At 33.9% G+C, this 23,327-nt stretch overlaps 1 long non-coding RNA gene across 1 annotated transcript; it reads left to right on the forward strand.

Moving 5' to 3' along the window:
• Nucleotides 1–10,338: 10,338 nt before the first annotated feature.
• On the forward strand, nt 10,339–12,486 carry LOC125477313. The gene is made up of 2 exons (XR_007258455.1): nt 10,339–10,987; nt 12,019–12,486. It is a non-coding gene; the product is annotated as an uncharacterized LOC125477313 (long non-coding RNA).
• The last annotated feature ends 10,841 nt before the right edge of the window (nt 12,487–23,327 follow it).

Here is a 23,327-nt window from a genome sequence, read left to right on the forward strand (position 1 = left end):
TGAGGAGGACTTTACAATGAAAAAAAAAATGCCAATTTGAGATGAAAAACATATTTACATCATATGTGACATTTCAGACAGATGCAAAATAAAAATTCTACTCCAAAAGACCTATTCCAACCTTTAGAGTAAAACTCAAATTTTTGGTTCTAAACTTATCTCAACTTGCTCCAACTCTTGTACCAAATATGAGTTTTAATCAAAAACTCATTTTTGGGGCAAATTTATCCCAATATTCCCCCGGGTTAGTGGGCTGACCTACCATATATGTGTATTTCTGTTTAGTTTTATATTTACAAAGTCATTGAATCTAACGACTAAGATCTAATACAATCAAATCTAACAATAAAAAAAAAGATCTAATGGTCCAAATTTAAATTCAACGGCTAAAATTAATTAAAAAAAAATTCTTTCATGTGTTTCATATTCTTTCATAGTGTTCCACGAGTTTCATAGTGCCGGTTTAGTGATTTCTTAATATTTATCGAAATCTGAATAAGTTTAGGTTAAAATGTTCATAAATTTTTTTTTAAAATTACTTTAAAAACAAAATTATCCTAAATTCGTTCTTTAATAATATCAGACTAAAAATTTAACTCATAAGGGTTGGAGAAAAAAATTATGTCTGAGTTAAAATCTAAATTTTCTGAGTTAAAAATTTTAGATTTTAACCAAGGGTTGGAAATGGTCTAAGATAGATGTAAATTTCAGATCTCATTTAATTTTCTCTTTATGATTAATGGAACCCACACCAAAAGATACAAAAAGAATGTAAATTTAAATTTTTATTTACATCTTCCAATGAAATGAGCGAAGATGGATAATTTATATTTTACCATCAAATTGTTTTTTAACAAAGATGGAAATGCCTTGATAATCGGATCAAGAGATTCAATTTTATGTTTGACCTTAAATTTGTATACAAGAAAGATCATGGGTAACCATTTTGGCATTGCCCTTGCACATTACCTTTTTACTTACTGGCTTTTTAGTCAAAATAATTTCTAAAATTAGCATAATTCTTCATTTTCATCTATAACAATGAAAATCAATAAAAGTGACCCCTAAGTTTGTACACAATCATTTTGGTCCATCCGTGAAAAATCTATCAATATATTTTTTAAATTGTCACATGAATTGCCACGTATTTAAGAGTATTTTTGTCAAATTAACTTCTCTACTTAACAAGGATATTGACAGATTTTTCACCGAATGACCAAAATTATTTCCGGTGGACAAGCTCAAATACCACATTCTGTCAATTTTTATTGTCAAATACCAAAGTGAAAAGTTATGTCAATCTTAAAGATCATTTTGAAATAAAAAGCATTATTTCTTGTTAGAAGACAATGATGGGGCTTAAATCTAGATGACAATAATGTCAGGATGGACTCTCACTAGATTGTCTTATCCCACTATGTACTTTCAAATGGAATTCCCTTTCAAATTGAGAATATGAGTAATCGTTCTTTAGTAATGCATAGAATGGGGAATAGATTCGATTCTTACAATCCAACTCATGTAGTTAGTTTATTTTAATAATATATGCTTAACGCGTTGACAATCTCAGATATATTCTTCATCAATTTAACGATAGTGGGTATGGTGGGCAAAAAGAGGCCACCAAACTAATCAGATCGGTTATATTTTCAGCTGATAACTTTGTTCCCTTGAGGTGTTTGCCATGCACCTAATGGGGAGTTTGTTGCTTGCAAAGAAAGTGGCTTGTGTGGGGTTTTTATGGGTGACTAACATCAAGACAAGTGGTGAGAAGTTGTTACGGAAACTAGATAATCAAATCTAACCTTTTTTAAGTCTCAAATTTTAGCACTCACAAGTGTACTAATCAGATGATATTATAACTTGAAAAATAAATGCAAAAAACTAACTGAAACATAGAAAACAAGACCTAGGGCTCCGGATTCACCTTAACCAGTTCTACTAAATTCCCTTAATATGTTATGAACAAGTAATTCTCCATATTGATGATGATCTTCCCTAAATTATTCAATAGTCATGGCATCTGATTCCATCAAAAGTATCGTTGCATGTAACACTCTATAGCATCTAGACGAATTTAAACAAATAAAAACTCATTAAGCGCTATGGAAATCATTAGCAAATCACATAAACTCTAATTGCATGACATCTACAAAAAGGAATTCATGGTATACTCTAACTTGCATCAAATCAGCTTAATTCAAACCTAGATGGTTATCAAACATCTAAACAAAAATCATGCACATTACGAATAACAAAAGATATCCAATATGGATTAAAAATTTGATAATAACAATGTCAAAAGAAAAGTAAATATTCATGATTAGGCTACATTGTAGCCCTACAAAGAGAAACCATTCCCTCCTGCTCTTCTTGCCACATCTTTCTCTTACGTGGAATATATTGATGTTTAATGGTTGTTGAACCAAATTTGTGCATCGCCGCTCAGTGGTGGAGATGCCAAAACTCGTTAACCTATAAAAGAATAAACAACCGTAAATAAGCCCAGGACAGTGGCGAGGGGGGGCATGTGCCGGTTAAAGGCTCTCTAATGGTCAAGTTAGTAAAAAAATATTAAAACTTAAGCAATAGGCAAGAGAATAAGTATGCGGAAATTGCGTTACCATAGATAAATCCTAGAGAAGGGTGTATTTATGCCAGTCGAGGAGGTGACTTTTTTATGATAGTAAAATCCGTATTAAACCCTCCCCAGAGGATATCTAAGAAGTAGATATTGTATGCTCTTAGGAGCATTTGTATCCTTTTAGGAGCGTGATTACTTGGGACGCACGCCGATATGCCGTGGCCATAAGGTTGACCGGGGCAAGCTGATAATGGATCAATGCCTCATTCACTAATCCCGACATCAGGAACTTGAGCCCATGAGTCAAACACCATGGGTGGATTTGTAGCGCATCGACAGTCGGAAAATGGTGATTCTAGCAAATCTTTGTAAACGCTAATACCTCGGTGTTCCAAAATGAGACGGCAACCTCCCAGTACCTATTGGTGTGCCTCTGAGAACCTTTAGATCGTTGCATCATCCGTCATCAGCAGCGGTATTGGGGGCAAAATTTTGAATTGCCAGAGACGGCCATGCGTTTTGACGAAGGTTTCACCAACGTCAAGGCTTTGGAGTTTGGCGAGGCGATGATGTTGGAAAGAAATTGAGGAAGGATAAGAGAGAATTGGGACATTCGAAGAGGATTTCAAGGAATTTCTGAGCAAATTTAAGTGTAAGAAAGGCAAGGGTTTTGTCCAAAATCGAAAGCAGAAAGTTGGACAAATAAAATGGAAAAGGTTTAAATACGAAACTCAAAACCAACCGTTCATAGAATATGTGGCACTTGGTGAACAGAAGCAATGAAATACATGGCGTTTCGCAAGCCACGATCAATGGACCGGATCGCATGCATGCTGTGCCACTCACACAGCGGGCATGTTGCCCAAGCTAACGATGATTGACGACGGAAATGAAGCATTCCTAACACGCATGTTGGAAAACCCTATCCTCAAGCTCTGCACGCATCTCTATGGTGGCATTAGGCATTAACTCCTGATTCCTCTTGTCTGAGTCAGTCAACAGTCTCCTCAAATATTTTTCTGAAAATGCTAAGTGTATGCCAGTCCGAGCCAATGCTCAAGCCTCCACTCGGAGTTATGACTTACACTCTTCTCAAAATACTTGGTGTTAGAATAAAATCTCTTCAATTATTACTAGGTCATCTAGGATAGGATTAGAGCAACTTTACCATTGCTTATTGCCTTAGGGATAGGCAACCCAATTCACTCTTCTCTCTCCCGAACCACTCTAGCCCACTCGGGCAATTGGACCCCAAGCGAGCTCGATGGAGAAGTCAGGCAATAATTACCTAACCCAGCGCTCTGCCTATGTGATGTAAGGTTGAAGTCACCATGACGTCAGCCAATTTAAATTATTAAAAGATTATTGAATTATAAAAATAAAAAAAAACTAATAAAAAATGTTTTAAAGGTTTTTTTTTTCTATAAATACTTAACCATGTTCTTCCACTTTACACTACATTTCAATATTTTCAAATACTTTCAACCAATTTTTTATTATTATCTAAAATTAAAAATAAAGTTATCTTTTATTATTTTATAAAATAAAAAATACTAATATTTTAAAACGAATTGCATAGGCTATTTAATTTAAGGGTGGAGATGCACTTGGGCATTTGTTGTTCATTTTAGTCAGTTATTGTTGATATAAGTGGATTGTGTTGCCTATTGTCCAGGGAGGCCTTCCCACACCAAAAGTGCCCTTACATCCCTTAGATAACCAAGTAGTGCGCAATGGCTTGAATCTCACTCTGGTGAGGTGATGTGGTCTTATTTAACTATACCCACAAGGCACTTCGAGGGCATAGTTAGAGGTAATTGGGAGACCATATTTGAAATTGGGTACTAGGTGGAATATCCTACAAATGAAATTTTTAACTTTGCACAATAGACTAGTCAAATGAGTTAGTCAACTAGTTACAAGTTAGTCAATGATAGAAGTGCAGTTGCACGAACAAATCCTAATTGTCCATTATATGTTCGACTAATCAGATCCTGACTAAATTAGTCTCACAACAATAATTTCTAAACTTGAACACGTTTACACATCAGTTCATTATGCAAACAGTAATGACAAAGAAATTATGAATTAAAGTATGCCAGATTGACTTGCCAAACTCACCAGTCAGCTAAGTACAAATTCGTCAGTTAATCGAACGCCAATCTACGAATCAAACTTGGTTCGCTACAAGTTATCCTAATCAACAACAATTCCATTCATTGCTCATAATATGCAGTGTAAACTTAGTCTCTAATACATATCAAATAACAATTCATAGGGTGCATGAAACATATGCAATTAAATAAGATATGTAAACGAATTTAAGAGAAAAAGAACACAAGAAGTTTCTGGCTGGAAAAACCCACTTATGGGTTAAAAAAATCAGGAACTCACCACTGAGTCCAATCCACTAGTGTAAACAAGATTCTTACAAATTACCACGCAAAACTCAATTCCTAGACCTAGTCTACGAAGCAACTTCACCTTTGTGCAACCTTGCTTTACACGAGACGATTCCTTTAATCTTCACTAAGTGGCAGCTCCTCCTGAGCTATTCACCTTGTGGCATCAAAATCAAATCAACTTATACAAATGATGTTGTGATGAAGTTGATGCAAATTTGGATTCGATGTCTAGTCTTTTTCACCAGTTAAATACTTGAAAGATGAAATTGACTCGAATCCAAAAAGAAGTCAATTTAAAGATTTGAAACTTGAAAAACTTGACCACAAAATTAAAACAAAACCATGAAGACAATGCTACCCTAATATGCAGTGATTGGGTGTTTGATGCACGAACATGGTTTTGTGGCTAGGTTTCAATGAAGAATATAAGCGGTAGCTCAAAGCTAAAATCAACTCTTTTCTGAAAATGTAAAACTCCTAGTCAAAACAAATGAGCATATCAAACGAATTTAAGCAAACAATTTCAAAGATAGATTTAGAATACATTCGATGAAGAACATTACCCATAAAATATGATTGATGCTCATAGGAGATCTAAGATGGAGATGAAAAATAAAGCTTTCAAAAAATTTCCAATCTCAAACCCCAAAGAACAAATGAACCCTAGATTTAGCTTTTAAAGAAGGATTGATGTTCAGATAGAAAGAGGACCAAAAAAGCCCTGTGTCATGTGCAAAATCAATCTGGAAAGATCCAAGGTTGAAAAACACTATCGGGGAAAAGGCTAACATAAAGCCCATGTGGGTTGTCTTAAAGTGTGTACCTAGCTCCCATGAAAGCAGTGAGAAGTTTTGATGAGACAGAACCACTAGATAGAATGAACTAGAAATAATGTCGTGAAATGCATATGTATGAACAAACCTTTGATGAGAGAAGTTAAGCTTTTGAAATGATATTTCCAATAGTATGATCCCAAAGTATCATTTAAACCTTAAATCTAAGTAGAGCAAGTGTGGTACAATTTATAACATTTGACAAGGAAAGCCAAACAATGAAACTAGACTTCACAATATTTTTCACTTTTTCGGAATAGTGAACACATGAATACACTTTGTCAAGCTAACCAGGAGTGAGTAAGGCATCTTTATACCCTTCATCACAAGATACTAAGACTTAGTGGTTCCCAGCAGAACTTTATATAAACATTCCACAATTGGAACCTTAACGAGATTATACAATCTGTCTCTTATACAATTCGTCTCCCCCTAGGCACTCCGACTGGAGTAGGCATCATAGGCACCACTTCATTCTCAACTATCTCTACTCAAATGCCAGTTGATCATGTCCCATCCAAACTGTAAGAACCCTGCTACAGAAGTATGGGTAGAGCCGCAGAATGATTGGAATAGGCGATGTGATTGTATATCGGGCAGAAGACATGCAGTGTTGACCCATGCTGCGTAGAGTCAGACTACTCTGAACCATACAACAGGACATCTGAGTGGATAGAGCCTTACCTTTAATTCCAATGACTCTGACGACTCTGAGAATTGGCAGAGCACCTAGGACGACTCCTCAACGCCTATAAATAGGTATCCTGACTCCTCACAAAGGGATAAACATCCTGAGCTCTCTCTATACACTTAACATTCATCTCACTTATTTCCCTTACTTCTTGACTTGATCGTTGAAGTGCCTACGCTGGAAACAACCCTCCCTGTCGCTTGGTTTCACAATCTTTCTTGGTCTTTGTTCTTGCAGGTTCGTTCATCCACCACTATGCAGAATTGGGTCCAACACAAAACCTTTATTTTTTGGAGCATTGTCTTGTGCAACCAAATGTAATTTATTAAAGCTTGACGAAACAATAATGATGAATTAACCAACTAGTCCATATTAAGGCTTACCGACTAAAGTGGGTGGCCACTAAATTGCATTTTTTCTTTTCTTTTCTTTTTTTGCAAACAACTGCTTGTTGCCTCTTATTTTCTTAAGTATCAACCTAAAGCCGAATATAAAAGTTAATATTTTCCAAGCAAACAAAAACAAGAGTGGCCGAACCATAATGAGAAGGAGGCCAACGATGCTTTATTTTGACAATTTCATTATGATTTTACTCCAAGCCAAGTAAAGGACCAACTCCAAATATTCTTCACTTGGCCAAATATTTTTTATTCTCGGAAGCAAAGTACTCCAAGTTATTATGCCCCCCAAGCATAGTCACTTCGCCAATGTTAGCTTTTAACTCGAACAACTCAACTAAATGATATTGCTCCATATTGGCTTTATCTCTAATAACCATATCGATTGACATGGTTTCTTCATCTGATGCCGTTTTCCGGCCTTGTTTTCCATTGGAACAATCCTCTGACTAATTATCTTCGGAGTCAATATTTGGATCAGGAAACATGAATTTTTTTTTTTTCTAGGCCGACCAACTTTTCTAACTCAGTTGAACGAATATGTGTTCTTCTTTGGCCAATCTGACACACTTCTTAAGACGAGGCATGATTGGGCCGGAGTAAGAATCGCCCCCTACCCTCCCTGACCCAACCTTTTGGTTTAACCATTCTCTAAACAACATAGATTTGAATTCAATAACGTAAGGAAAGTGTTCCTTATCTGGCCATTTCTTCTTTTACTTATTGGCCTTGTAAGGTAAACTAGGCATTCACTTTCAACATTTCACCTCAGCCTTTTTAACGTCTTTCTTGAGTTGAGGTTGGATCTCGTCCAATTAGTCGAATGGAGCTGAATTGGTATCTTAATATATCATATAAACTTCATAGTTTTAGCAACTGTGTCACACTAAGCGTGCCAAAATGTTGACTATAAAAACTACAAAAGCTACGTGATGCACAGAACGAGTAACTACTGAGCTAACTACATCTTTATGTTGATGCAGGCGTGCTAATTGGCAATGGAGCTCAGTTGGGTAAACAGAGTGTGATGGTGAAATGCGTTGTTGACTTCTGCATCGAGCGAATTCAGCTGAGAAAGCAACACCACTTTTGGTCTAGGATCCAAAACATGGAGACAAGGCTATGTAATTCACTACTTAGTTCAGGATCTTCTACACCAATTTCGACAACTTCAATTATATTTATGAAAATATAGGTGCACCTAATCGATATCAAGTTGTGGGGACAAAGTTACCCAAAGAAAATGAGTGTCTTTATGGTGAAAGTGGTTCGGCTATTTGAATGCCAAATTCTAAAATGTACTTATGAATAACAGACGATATATTACCTCATATTGCAGGGAAAACTGATGAAGTGACCTTTTTCGACAAAAGAATAAAAAACTCTTCACCGTCTGAGACTTGGATAGATAACGTAACCAACCAAACTGAAGGTACTCCCTAGAACGACTGATTCTATGACTCCAATGATGTGCACCTAAACTGAATGTGTTGTTAGTTGGTCAACCCAGTGATGTTTATCTAAACTAAATATGTGTTGACAAAGTGGTTATTGAATCAGTTAGTATTTTTCCAGGGGTGTGAGAGGGTTTTGCATGGAGCATTTGCTTATGTTGAGTTGAATGTCATCTCCACGTTGCAAAACCTCATATTTATAAGGGTGAATTTCGTAATGACCAAGTTTGTCGAGTTGTAAATTATGATAATATTCAAATTTCTTCGCATATTCTTTGAATATACTCAAAATTATTTTTTATCAGAACTCTATTGACGCCAAGTCTCGCTGTCTTCAACTAAGACTCTGAGCCTAGATTGATTGTGCAATTGATCAACCTTTGTCTGGAAACCAATCATGATCCTTAATATTTCTTTCATTCAACATCTTGGAGTAAATGGGTTGAGTGTGTGTAGAATCGGGTTCAAACACCTTCATTTGGAGGATCCCAACCATATTTTTTGTGATTCTAACCATTTTTAATTTAATATTAAACATTTACTTTTAAATGTTCAAATAAATAACACAAATATGTTTAACAACCTCCGATATTTGAGGTTTTCTATTCTGAAAAATTAACTTATTATGCTGATTTTGTTGTATGCCTACTTTACTAAGGGATATTATAGAGAAAGATAGGCCGGTGACAAGAGAGAGAAGAGATAATTGATGAATTCTGTAGTGTGTGTGTGTGTGTGTGTGTGTGTGTGTGTGTGTGTGTGTGTGTGTGTATTAGCTCATTTCATTGTGCTTCTACTAGTGTGTGTGTGTGTGTGTGTGTGCGCGCGTGTGTGTATTAGCTCATTTCATTGTGCTTTTACTTATAGTAGTAAGGAAGGTAAAATCCTAGCCTTTCAAATAATACATTACAACTAGGACACTATCTAAAAGATGCTGTAGAATCTCATACGAATTTACCCAATCACATTCCTAATTAATTTACGACTACAACATATTTCAAAGTTTCCACAAATTGTACAACATTTTTATATGAAAAAAAAAATAGAGGATATGATTAATTAATTAAATTAAATATTAGTTGCAGGTTTTGAAATGCCAAGTTTACTTAAAGTGTTCCACAACTGTCACTTAATACTACAATCTTGTAGTATTTATCTTCACTTATAAGTAAAAGCACTTTGGTTAGATACTCAAAGATGAGAGTTTAATTCCAATTTATTCCTCCACCTCTTAATGTAAATACATTGTTGTATAAAAAATAAAAAAGTTTCACAGTTGATTGGCATGGTGGCATTGGAATAACATGGGAAGTATTTTCTGGGCTTAAAGCACAATTATCATGGGCCTATATATCGAAAGCAATGGAACTCAATTCGAGCTCATCCCCCCAACCCCCATAAAATGACGCAAAACCGGAATTGAACTGTGTTTGGTTAGTTCGGTTTCTAATTTAATTGAGAGATTATATTCACAAATCCTTAATTACTTTCTCACACCTTTTTATTTTTTTAATATATTTTTGACACCACTAACATTTGATAGAAAATTATTAAAAATTTAAAACAGAATGAAAAAGTAATTTGGAGTGTATGAATATAATCTCTTACTCTCCAATTAGTCGAATCATGAAGAATTATCAACAACAAAATTCTTCCACATGGATCGCCAAATAGAATCTCAACTTGCTTATTGGCAACAACGGAGCGGAGATCCATTCTTTATTGGCACGCTTAATTTGCATTTGTCAATCTCAAGTCTTGCTCAAGGAAGATTTAACCGTATTAGTTCATATTCGATCGAAATATTAAATAGTTTACCTTAACGACAAATCTTTAAGGTTATAGTCTCTAGGAAGTATTATTATCGCGTCCAATTAATCCATAACTGTTTGGTAATGAGTGAAAGAGGCTATTTAATACTATATTAGAATTTGAACAGCTACCATAAAACTAACTGACACAATTTTCTACGTAAGATTAACACTCTCAACAACATATGCATTTATTAAAAGCTAGTTGAAACTGAGTACATATAAAGTTGGTACGGGAAACCCCAAACCAGGCCTTACTAACAAAAAAACGAGCATGAACACTAGCAAGCTACTAGTAGTGGTAGTACTAGGCCTGGCCCAAACCCACTACCACCAAAGTGATTGTCCAGGGCCCAAAACTAAAAGGGGCATGAAAAAAAAATTCCAAATAAACTAGGTATAAAAAAATAAAAAAAATGTCCAGAGCCCAAATAGGGGCCTGGAGGGCAAGAGCCCAAGTTTGACAAAAGATGAAAAAATGGCCTAGTTGTAGAGCATTACCAAAATAATAATAATAATAATAATAAATAAATAAATAAATAAACATAAGAGGGACCACTCAGTCCCTAATTAACCCCAACTTCCAAATACATCCACCCTTTTCCTGATTCTCCACCCCACTTCCTCACTATCCTGGCGTCCTTGACTCCCTTTTCTTTTCTCCCAATTCCATTGGCTGCAAGTGAGTGATTTATTGTTTCCTGAGTTGGCAACTGCAAGCTGTTGTGCAGCCAGACAAGTCCCTCCTTCTCAGCTCAGCGCCATTCACCATTGGCTGCAAGTGCATTCACCAACCCCTTTGAGTTTTAAGGTAAACTCATTTTTAAAATTTGAATTATCAATTCATAATTTAATATAAAATTTTGCAAGTGACATAGAATTATATGATAATTGATGTATCGAATTGTTGTTGTTGATGAATTGAATTCTTAATTAATTGAATTATTTGATTTCATTTCAAACCCAATTTTTAGGTTCAATTTTATAATATGTTGGACCATGTGTTAGTGCTTTTATAATATATATTTATAATATATAATATGTGTTGGAATGATAATTTTGATAGGAAATTTTTGTTATATCATTGTAGGTAATTTTTGCAAACGAATTATCAAAACCATGTCTTTTAGGAAACAACTCTTTGGTAATATAAAAAGGAAAAGAAAAAAAAAAGGCAAAGGACAACGAAATTGCCAAAAGTTTAAGAGGATCTCTTAATAAAAAAAATTTCTACAAAGAATGAGTCGGTTGAAAATTTGAGAGAAAATGATGTTGGTGAAGAGTCACAAAATGTTGTTGGGAAGTCTCATGATCATGAAATTGGTGGTTATGTGGATAGAGATGTTAATGACAAGTCTCATGATCATGAAAATGGTGGTGATTTAGAGGAAAATGCCAGAAGACAATTTCTTAAAGGTTGAAATTTCAAGGAGCCTTGCTAGGAGTGGTTGTATATGATTGTACTTTTGATTGTCGGGGTTTAGGTACTATGCGCCCGCCCCCCCTCCGGGGGTTGTATATTTTCTCAAGCAATATAATTTGGGCGTGAAGGCCTAGCCCCCCCCCCCCCCCCCACAAAAAGCATCGATTGGGTTCTAGCCCTCGTTAATTTAATTTAATTTTTTTTAAACATATGTTTCCGTATTAAAAAAAAAAGGCACATTTTTTAGCTTTCGCACTAGGCACCAAAAAACTTAGAACCGATCCTAGGTGGTATAGTAGATTAATAGTAATACTATTAAAGTAAAGCTTATAAAAGCATAATATTGCATCACTTGCAGCTCTTATTTTTATACATGTTCATATGTATTAACATAGCTAGGTTACCATCCATGCATGCAGTAATTAATTGGATAAAGGAGGCTTGTGGGGTGGCTTGTAGAGGTTTTGTGGTGGATTCTTCTCTAGTGGCTGCTTGTACAAGTCTTCTAAAGGCTCATGATCAATCTAAATCGGCGGTTGGTTTCAGTCCCTTGCAAGGTTTGCCATCCAATTCAACTGACTTCTCCACTTCCAAAGTAGGAGGCTTATGAATTGGTGGCTTGTGTGGTGGTTTATGAGGTGGCTTATGGTGATCAACAAAAGAATAAGTGCTGAGAAGTATCACACCCAGGAGAATACGAGAAGCCATTTTGGTGACATCGTTACGGGAACTAGCGAGATGTGCGAACTGTGTGACATGAGTGGTGCAAAACTAGTGCAAGTCCGGTGGCCTTTTATTAGGCCATCTCCAACTGAAGGAGGGCCAGAGGGCTCGTTTCCCTCCAAAAAATTAATATTTTAATGAACAGTACAGGGCCATATTTTTTACCATCTCCAACCAAGGGCCAAAGGGCCATATAGCTTGTTTTAGTCCAATCAGAAAAAACCATCTCCAACCGAAGACCAAAGGGTTATAGGGCCAAACATAATTTATTATTTAAATTTACAAACTACAACAACTTAAATTTAAAAACTACAACTTAAATTTAAAATTACAAATTAAAATTAAAAATGACAACTTAAATTTATAAGGAAAAATGGGAATTTTTAAATTTTGGCTGAAAAAAAAAAAATTCAAATCCAACGGTAACTAACATCAACTAGCCGTTGGATTTGAATTTTTTTGGGCTATAAATAGGATGGATGTTGAGCTATAATTCACACACCTTTGAATTCAATTTCTTTCAATTAAAACTCTTTCAATTCAAGTTTGCAATGAATTCCAACATTGGATCCTCTTCGAATTCCAACTGAGGATCCGAATCCAATTTCAAATTGAAGAAAAATGGGCACAGATGAGACGAGAAGATGAGGAGTCTGATAAAGAAAATAAAGCATGGCGTAACACACAATATGTGGTAGCCATGGTTGCGTCCATGGTGTGTTAGCCAACTGAGGAACAACCTCAATGTGGTGGCTCTGTTGCTAGTCACTCTTACAAATCATGAAACAGAGTGATGGAACATGACAATCTGATGAATAACTACTTCAATCCCAACTCGGTGTACAAAGAAGAGGATTTCAAACATCGCTTCTAGATAAGGCATCATGTGTTCGAGCGTTTAGTTCATGATGTCCAGCAAGTCAATCCATACTTTCGACAAAAGCTGGACAGAGCAGGTTGCCCTGGTTTCTCACCTCATCAAAAGGTTACTATTGCACTCCGAATGATGGCCTATGCCTCCCCAACTGATGCAATGGATGATACATACAATATGTATGAGTCTACATGCCTTGATACTCTTGCTAAATTCTATGAAACAATTGTTCATCTTTACAAAGAGGAGTACCCCCGTGACCCAAATCAATAAGATCTGGATCAGCTCTTCGCAAAGCTGAAGACCGTGGCTCTCCAGGCATGATAGGTTCATTAGACTGCATGCATTGGAATTGGAAGAACTGTCCCATCGGATGGTAAGGAGGCTTTAGCGAAAAGTCAAGGAAGCCAACTATTGTGTTCGAGGCAGTTGCCTCGTATGACACATGGATTTGGCATGCTTTCTTTAGAGTCTTTGGATCCCAAAATGACATTACAGTTCTTGGGCGTTCACCCCTATTCAATAACATGACAGAAAGTAAATCACCTCAACTTAACTACTACATCAACGACCGTCAATACAATATGGGTTATTACTTATCAAATGTCATCTACTCAAAGTGGGCAACACTTGTCCAAACAATTCGAAACCCTGCGAATGACGTTGAAAAGTGTTTTACCTTACACCAAGAGGCATACCGGAAAGATGTTGAGAGAGCTTTCGGTATTCTACAAGCACAGTGGAAGATCCTCAAGGAACCGACAAGAGGGTGGAGTCTGAGAAAATTTAGACTCCATCATGATGTCTTGCATCATATTACACAACATGATTGTGGAGGATGAGCGAGATGGGTATATTGATGGAGAGTCTGATGACAACCAAGAGGATCCAAATAGGTCAAGAAGGGCTTGTGCAAAAATATATGATGGGCCTAATTTGCCTTTCAATCCAAGAGCTATTAGTATCTTTTTAAATGAGTACATGATGCGCTACAGGATGATACGTTCCGTGTCACAAATAAGTACCTACAACAGGATCTTGTTGCACATCATTAGGCCAAAATAAGCATGGAGTAGATGTTTAAGTTTTATATTGTTAAATGTTTTTAAAAATGTTGTTTAAGTTTCATATTGTTAATTTTTTTTTTATGTTGTTTAATGTTATTCAATGTTGTTTAATATTGTTTAATGTTGTTTCATGTTACTTAATGTTATTTAATGTTGTTTCATATTACTTAATGTTATTTAATGTTGTTTAATGGCTTAGGAAATTATAGGAAAAAAAATTTGTAAAAAAAAAAAAAATTAAAAAATAACAGCTAGCTGACATCAGCTAGTTACCATTGGAATTCAAATTTGGCTTAATATTATTTAATGTAGTTTCATGTTACTTAATGCTATTTAATGTTGTTTAATGGCTTAGGAAGTTATAGGAAAAAAGAAATTTGTAAAAAAAAAAAAATTCAAAAATAACGGTTAGCTGACATTAGCTAGTTACCATTGGAATTCAAATTTTGGCCTGACCCGGGGCCGGCTGGCTGGTTGGTTTAGGCAGGCCGGTTGGCCCTTTGGCCTTTGTTTGTCCAGTGGGACCCACGAGCCCTTTGGCCTGACCCTCGGTTGGGGACGGTTTTCGAGCTATTTTCGGCCCTCTGACCCTTTAGACCCTTCGATTGGAGATGGCCGAAGAGATTGGAGGTCTATATTTCCATGACACTTGTATGCCACATAAATTTGCAAGTTTTCTTGGGCAAGTTAATGATGGGATAAGGCCATCTGTAAACCACCAATCGAGGTGAGGTTACAAATGTCAAAGGATGCTAGTATTTTTATCATAGAAATTTCTTATTAGAATTATTCAATTTCTTAATTTTTATTTTGAAGATTATTCATTTAAAAAAGGATTTTTTTTATCACAAATGGTTCTTGAAATCGACCCTCACCATCAAGATGGTCTCTGAAATTGAAAATCAATCAATGGAGTCCCTGAAAATAGGTGTCGCAAATCAATGTGGTCATTTTCGTCACCTTCTGTTAAAATTTTATTAAATGCTGATGTGGCACATAAATGGGCCCCATCATTCTAATAAGAAATTTGTACAATGAAAATCAATGTGGTCCTTTCATCACAAATTAATGTAGTCATTTCGTCACAATTCTATCAAAATTTATGTTATGTGCTGATGTGACACATAAATAGGTCACACAAGTCTAATTAAATTAAAAAAAAATTACAAATAGGCTTAATAATTTAATACTTAATAAAAACAATTATCAACCCAAAAACCCAATCCTGCAATCACCTCCGATCCCAATCCACATTTCTCTACCTAATTCGCTCTCTATTCTCTCACTGAAGTGAACCTAGATTGAGATCACCTTTGGTGACGGCTAGGCCCATTGGCAACGACTTATGGGATATCATCGTTAACATTTAGGCGATCAATATTCTCATAACCTTAATCTTAGAGAGCTTGTTCAGCGCTTCCCTAGTGGTCTGGTGATGCAAAGAATGACGAGGTCTACCTTCAGATAATGACATTATAACTGAGGGGCATCTATTGTTGGTTGAAAACTATTTCCACACCCCCTCTTAGGCCTTAGTTAAGCCTTGTGCCTTTGAGAATTTATGGAAGGGATCTTTCTTCGGAGTAGGCCCTACTATAAGAAAAAAAATCCATTGTGCAAAAATGTATTTGGACAACTTTTTTAATTAATTATTACACCCACATTAGCACATAACAAATTTTTTTACAAAATTGTGGCGGAAGGATCATATTGATTTGCAACACTTATTTTTCAAGGACTACATTGATTGATTTTCAATTTTAAGGACCACATTGATGGTGTGTGAGTCAATTTCAGGGACCATCTTGATGGTATGGGTCAATTTCAAGAACCATTTGTGATAAAAGCCCATAAATCTTATGGGGCCCATTTATGTGCCACATCAGCACTTAACAGAATTTTTAACATAATTGTGATGGAAAGACTACATTGTTTTGTGACACCTATTTTCATGGACTACATTGATTGATTTTTAATTTCAGGGACCATCTTGATGGTGAGGGTCAATTTGAAGGACTATTTGTGATAAAAACCTGTAAAAAATTGTTTGAATAAAAAATCATTTAATCATTCAAATTTGTGGAATAAATTGATAGGGCAGGTATATCAAGTAACATATTCATAATGAATTATCTAATTATTTGATATATTTGAATGACTAAACAATCTCTGATCCGAATTATTTTTGTAGGAATAATCTTTAAATGATGATTGAGAAAATGGATGATTCTTATTGTAAAATTTTACGATGAAAATATACTATTTATAAGAAGTGGATATGCACGTCCACCAATACGGTAGAAGCAAGTATTATCCTACTTATATAGTGCCAAATGACCTTAGAGCCTGGATTTTAAGTGTATGATGTGGATTCAATAGATAAGATGAAAGCTTAAGAAATTTGAAAAAGAGTAAGGTTCCGTCCATAGTTTGTATAATCCGTAAGAAAGAACGGATGAATCTCATTGATAGAGTATAATGCACTTGGACTGAGCATTTCCCTTGATTTGTTTACACTAACATCACCATGTGGAAACAATGAAAAAGAGAAAACGCAGATCATTGATGGATTAGTATTTGTGTTTTATCTTTTTCTTAGGGATTATAGTGCTTCAATTTGACTTTCTGGTTTTTGACATCAACACGTAATTGCAAATAATAACATTAATTAAGTAGTCTCGAATGACATTCATTCCTGTATTCACGATGACAAAATGCCATCTTTTTGTAAAGTTATGTGGATAAAGTTTTATTCGCATGGCGGCAGAGATGAGGAGAAGCGTTTTTACATTAGCAAACACAAACGGATTCTTAAATTAAGATCGGCAAGATATATTCCTTTTGGATTGCTCTTTTCATATTTAAGATATCTTTGGCTCCTTTTGTCAAATAATTGATAAGTTTTGTATTGTTAGCTTTTTCTTTTTTGTCTTTTGGACTTCTGATGATCCTTCCCACTGTTTATTTATTTTTTTCTGTTATGTGCCTGTTTGATTTTTTTTCTACATGGTGCTGATACCGTGACTATCTGCTATCTTGTTGGTGTAACGTGGGTCCTTTGTGATTGCTATCTTGTTGGTGGAACGTGGGTCCTTTGTGATTAGAAATTACATAATTTTCAAGATAAGTTTGTGATTGTAAAATTGTTTTGATATTTTCGACACATGCGACTGCTTGATTACATTTGTCATCTCTGCCTTAAGTACAATCTTCATGCATGGTTATTAATAAAGTTCAATTTGACTTGAAAAGAAAAAAGCGCTACAACCAACCATATTTTCGTGGATCACTTATAAAAGCTAACCTTAAATGAGTATTTTTAGATGAATTTTTAAATGTAACTATCGCATCATGCCGTGTATTATTGATTGATATGTGGTGTACCAAGAATAAAAGATAGTATACTATGTATTATAATATAAATAGTTAACATGTCCATTTTAAGGTATAATTTTCATTGACCCTCGACTTGTATTTTGACACTACATTCTTTTGATAGCATCTTCGTAATTTAATTTTGTCTTTCTCTTTCTACAAAAAAATTAATACAAAATGTCGACAAAGCTTAATTACGATTATTCAAATATAGATAAGAGAATCATACTCCGTCATTTTTATGTATGGAGTGGCTAGCAGCACTTTTTTTTTTTTTTTTCTCTTCTTCTGAACAAAGTGGTTGGTAGCTATTGTTATCGCAATAGAATGTGGGCTCAGTGAATCTACCTTTGCTTACGGTTTCATTCTTCCTTTAGAAATTAATTCAACTCCCACAGGTAGCTATTGTTATCGCAATAGAATGTGGGCTCAGTGAATCTACCTTTGCTTATGGTTTCATTCTTCCTTTAGAAATTAATTCAACTCCCACTTGAAAGCTGAAAAGTGAAGATTTTAAATGTTCAATTTCAACATTCTCTCTAAATCTAGAATTCAAAGGAAAAAATAAAAAAAAAAAAGTTGGTGCATTCAATTGGGTTTTTGAGGGATTTTAATTCTTTAATGAATCTAGGGGTATTCAATCAGGATTTTAAGTGACTCTCTAAATTCAATGTATATTCAATCAGGATTTTAAGATAGTTTATTAAAATTCTTAGAAATTTAAGTGTATTCCATTAACATTTTAAAGAAGTTTATAACATTTCAGGTGTATTCAATTAGAATTTGATTTTAAAGAATTTGAAAATGTTGAGGAATTAGAGAGGATTGGAGAGATTTTGTAGTGTATTTTAAGCATACACAAATCTCACCTCTCCCTATGAGATTTCGAGGAAATTGAATCAAAATTTTACATGGAATCTCTACAAATTAATTAAACTATTTAAAAATCTATGGATTTTTAAATCCATTGAAATCTCTCAAATACCCAATTGAATACACCCAACTTGCAGAAACTAGGTTCTCATACTAATTATAGACTTTTAAGTAAAATTTACTCACTTTTTAAACAAAAATGTACCCCTTTTTAATTTAAAACATCCCCTATTTAAAAATAAGAATAAAATATTTTATTTGAAAAAACTGAAATATTTGATCAAATTTCACACAAGTCGAATTTGAGGTTAAAAATCTTTGTATGATTTTAGGGTGGAATTATTATTTTTCGTTATTAAATTTCTTAAGTAATACTGAAATTGAACAGTTTGTGTTTCAATCAAAGTACTAAAATTAATAAGGTTTTAGTGAGTGTCGTTGGATGTCAATGAAACTTCTTCTTTTTCATTCATCCTTCAATCTTAGTATGTTAGAGTCAAGCTAAATTTCATAATTTTCCCTATTTCACATAAATTAGAGTATATTAAAGGAGGTATTCATGTACAAATCAATAATAGTAGAAAATCAATTTAAGTAAACCTTAGTCGTGGCTAACCTGACCTTGAGTAATAACTTAGAAAAATAAAACAAATGATGGATGAGCCATAAAATATATTTTGGTGCAGTCAATAATATTAATATTGACGTATTGCTGAAAATATGAGTTGCTATTGCAAAACTCTTCTTTGTAACACTTCTTGTTTTATGATTATTACAAATTGATAAGCCTCGATTTTCATAAATAGAATACAAAAAGACACTAGAGTGTTCTTTCTAGACAAATAAAAAAACTTGGTCTTGAAATTCTAATACAATAAAATCTAGTACAGCTATTGCTGGAAATGTCTAATTTCTTGTCTTAACGTTAAAATTCTGGGTGCATAAACGTGGAAAGAGGTTGATTGGGTTCTAATCAAATTTCTCTAGTGCAACGAAACATATAAATTGTCTTAGTTGGCTACACACACGTATGCCATCCCACTATGACTTTTACAAGTAAAACAATTACCATTACGCAATTCCACGTACACAACAAAAATGTTTCACTTTTCGTCCTATATCAAGTCGGCAATTCAATCACTTACGTTATGTTTGGATGAGGAATTTTCAAATTTCAAGGATTTACATATAATGATGAAAAATAGTTCACCAACATTTAAATAGAAAGATTAGAAATGCACAACTTGATCATTACAATAGCCATGTGAGAGAGATTTGCCAACTACTTAAAAGAAGTCATTTACAATCCATTTTGCATATCTTTGTAATAATCATGTGGTGCATTTTCAAATTCCTCTCTCATTATTACTAGTTCATTGTAAGGTTTAGCACATTTTTTTTTCTTAGTGTAAATATTATTTTTTGTTTAAAAAAATAAAAAATTCCTCTCGTCCAACCTTTTGTAATCAACGTTTTTCTTTATTTTGACTAAATCCCTTGAAATTTAGAGGTCCTTCACCTAGACATTCCCTTATAGTCCAACTAATTAAAGAGTCAAAAGTTCCCAACTTCAAATCTAAAGAGCTTGATTATGTTTCGCACTGATTAAATCGAACATCAGCTAATTATCTTTTCTCTTTTCTCTAAGGAGATGGATTAATCATTAAATGGAAGTGCTGGTGTACATGAACGTAGACGAAATATAGGCCTTTCGCGAGGTAATCAGATTGAGGATGTGATTGATTGATCATGTTAGTTGGTGGGATTTGGTCTCTCATTTTTATTAGTTTTTCCATTGATTTAAAAAAACTGAAAATTTGATATTACCCCTTGAAATTATATTTTCATCTACTAAAACTCATCTCCTTTTGTTTTTTTAAATAAAGTCTATTGACTAACCTCCAACTAAACAAATTCTTTAATTAAGTTTGACTTTTCAAATTGTGTATTTTCCGAATGCCTAAACTACCCCTATTAATACTTGGATATGGTTTTTGGATTAGTTACTTGTTATATCCATGTAATTAATTTTACATATTTTACAAAATAATTGATGTCATTCATTGTATATTCAATGTATTAACTTTCAAATTGTTATAATGTGCCGATTGAAAAAATAATAATACTAATTTCATAATTTTGTGCATTAAAAATATAAGTTAATTTACCTACCAACATAACAATAAAACTAAAACAGCTTCAGCTAATAGTCCAATCCCTAATACACAAAACAAAAGCTATATGTTCCGCGCAATTTTTACATACAAAATAGTCTAATTTACCTATTCCATCAAACCAAAATTTAAAGGGTCTAATTTACTTCCAAAATGGTCTAATTTACCTACATGGTTTATGTGCATTAGATTAAAAGTTTATTTAATTGCCTACAAGCACAAACCTACAACATTCGAACACTATCTAATATCACTAATTTTTTTTTTTTTGGAATAGGTAAATTAATTTAAATGTAGGTAAATTAGTATAATATTTAATAAGTAGGTAAATTAATTTAAATGTAGGTAAATTAGTATAATATTTTATAAGTAGGTAAATTAATTTGTATGTAGGTAATTACATGATTCAAACAATATTATTTTTTCCGTACAAGATATGTCTTTTTTTTTATTTGGTAAGTTAATTTATATATGTTGCTAATATTTATGATACAGGAATAGTAAAATATCCATATGGATTTAATTGCTCATCATAATTAGGATGAGTATGACCAAATTAGGATTTCATGGTATAAGTTGTAAATGTATTGTAATAGTTGGTCATATATTTGTCTACATAGCAGTCTATTTGAAATTTGGGTTTTTTTTAATGTTTAAATTTAGGTGGGTTTTTATTTGGAAAAGAAGAGTTTCAAAGACCTATATCCAAAGAACCCATAAAAAAAAAAAAGCAATAGTTTTATTGGATTCCTTTTGTTTCACCGGATATATAGATGGAAAATGCTCTGGATGATGAAGAAAAAATATAATTGGTTTGAATGAATAATTCTCACTGATACGATAAAATATATACGTGAGTAGTTCTTGTACAATAAGGAAATTCTAATATTTAGAGATACAAGTCAATTAGTATTATGGTCTAGTGGTATTCCTCTTCACTTGTAAGTGAGAGGTATTAAGTTCAATTCTTGTCAAAAGCAAATTTGAACTACGTTATTGCTAGCCCATTGTGAAGTTTAACTCACTCTCCAACCCCCTTAGTGTAGATAATATCGTTTGTTAATATATATATATATATATATATATATACACACATATATATATAGGGATACAAGAATGTTGATACTTTTGCCATTATTGGAAAAGAACATGGAAAAAAAATTATCCCCATTATTCACACGTATTTGTTCGACATTAATATGAAATTGTGCTTTAATATAAACAAAAAGCAGATGTCAAATGCATTACTGATTTATCTATCTTATGACTGCGGTCAAAGAAAGAACTTGTCTCGGCCTCTAGGTTCTAGAGCCCAAAGACAAGGTTGCTAGTTACTTTGAAGTTCACAAATCATCAGCATCGGGCTCGACTGCTTCAATTATATTTGTGCAAATATAAGTGCACTAAATCAGTACCAGACTATACGGACACAAATACTCAAAAGAGATAAGTGTCTTGACTGTAAATGTGTTCGGTTGCCGATGTGCCTTTAAAATGTACTTGTGAATATCCAATCATAAAACGGGTTCGGCTTTTAATGTGCTGACCGATGTAACCTGGTAACTCCTCATTTCGCCGAGAAAGCTAATGAAGTGACATTTTCCAACAAGGATTCAAGAACCCTTGTTAATAAAGACTTAGATAGATAGTCAGCCGAACTTGGAGTAGTGATGTCCAATACAAATTGTAAGATGCTTCACGACCGTTTGACTTTGGCAGTGTTTAGATTGGCCTAATCATTGCAGCAAGTAGAGAGTATAGGAAAGGTTTTCTTTCTTGTGTCACAGACTCACAAGCAAGTTTTACTTTTTAGACTTTTGGATGCATATATAACGTTTACAAGTAAGATTCATAAATAAGTTGAAACCTCACCAAATTATTCAACTTGTTATCAGAAATTGAAGTTTGAAAAGCTTTCATTCCCATAAATAATTAGAAACTTGACCAAATTATTCAATTTGAGATTTTATTGGATTTGTAAATGTAATTTAAATAATAAATTTGAATTTAAAAAAATATTAATTCTTTAATTAAAAATATATAGGTGCAGAATGTAAGCTGAACTTTTTCCATTGTATCCCCTTATCTTGTGGAAATCAAGACCACGGCTAACTTCAAGTAATTATCATGCAATTTATCTTCTAGCCATGCATTTCCACCAAGGCATCACGGCATGCAAATCATCTCTTCAAAGATGATAATCACTGTCCCCAGTACCATGTCACATCAAGTTTTGTCATCAATCCAACTCTTCCCGTTTTCGCATGGCGTCAGGAATCTAAAAATATTTATTCCACTGTTATTCCGTCCGGATCTTCATAATATGGTGAATACCAAATATCTTCATCTTCTCTCACGTAGACGCACAATTCCAAATTGGATTTATCCGACTCTCAAATTATATATATATATATATATATATATCCAAGATAATTACTACAGTGATTAATATCTGTAGTAATATCTAAAAAAATATTAATAATCTAATGACCTCAATTAAACGGATCAATGGTGCAAAATTAGGTCCGAACTGTTTTGCATTGCCGAAATGCTTAAATCAAACATCAATTAATTATCAGATCATGTCCAACCTTTCAAATAAAACTTAAAATTTTAGCCTAGAAAATTTAGGCTTTAATCCA

This window comes from the organism of the source record quoted next, unplaced genomic scaffold (assembly GCF_019419815.1).
Source record: "Pyrus x bretschneideri cultivar Hongxiangsu unplaced genomic scaffold, Pyrus_bretschneideri_v1 Contig21, whole genome shotgun sequence".
In the NCBI taxonomy this organism is placed as follows: domain Eukaryota; kingdom Viridiplantae; phylum Streptophyta; class Magnoliopsida; order Rosales; family Rosaceae; genus Pyrus; species Pyrus x bretschneideri.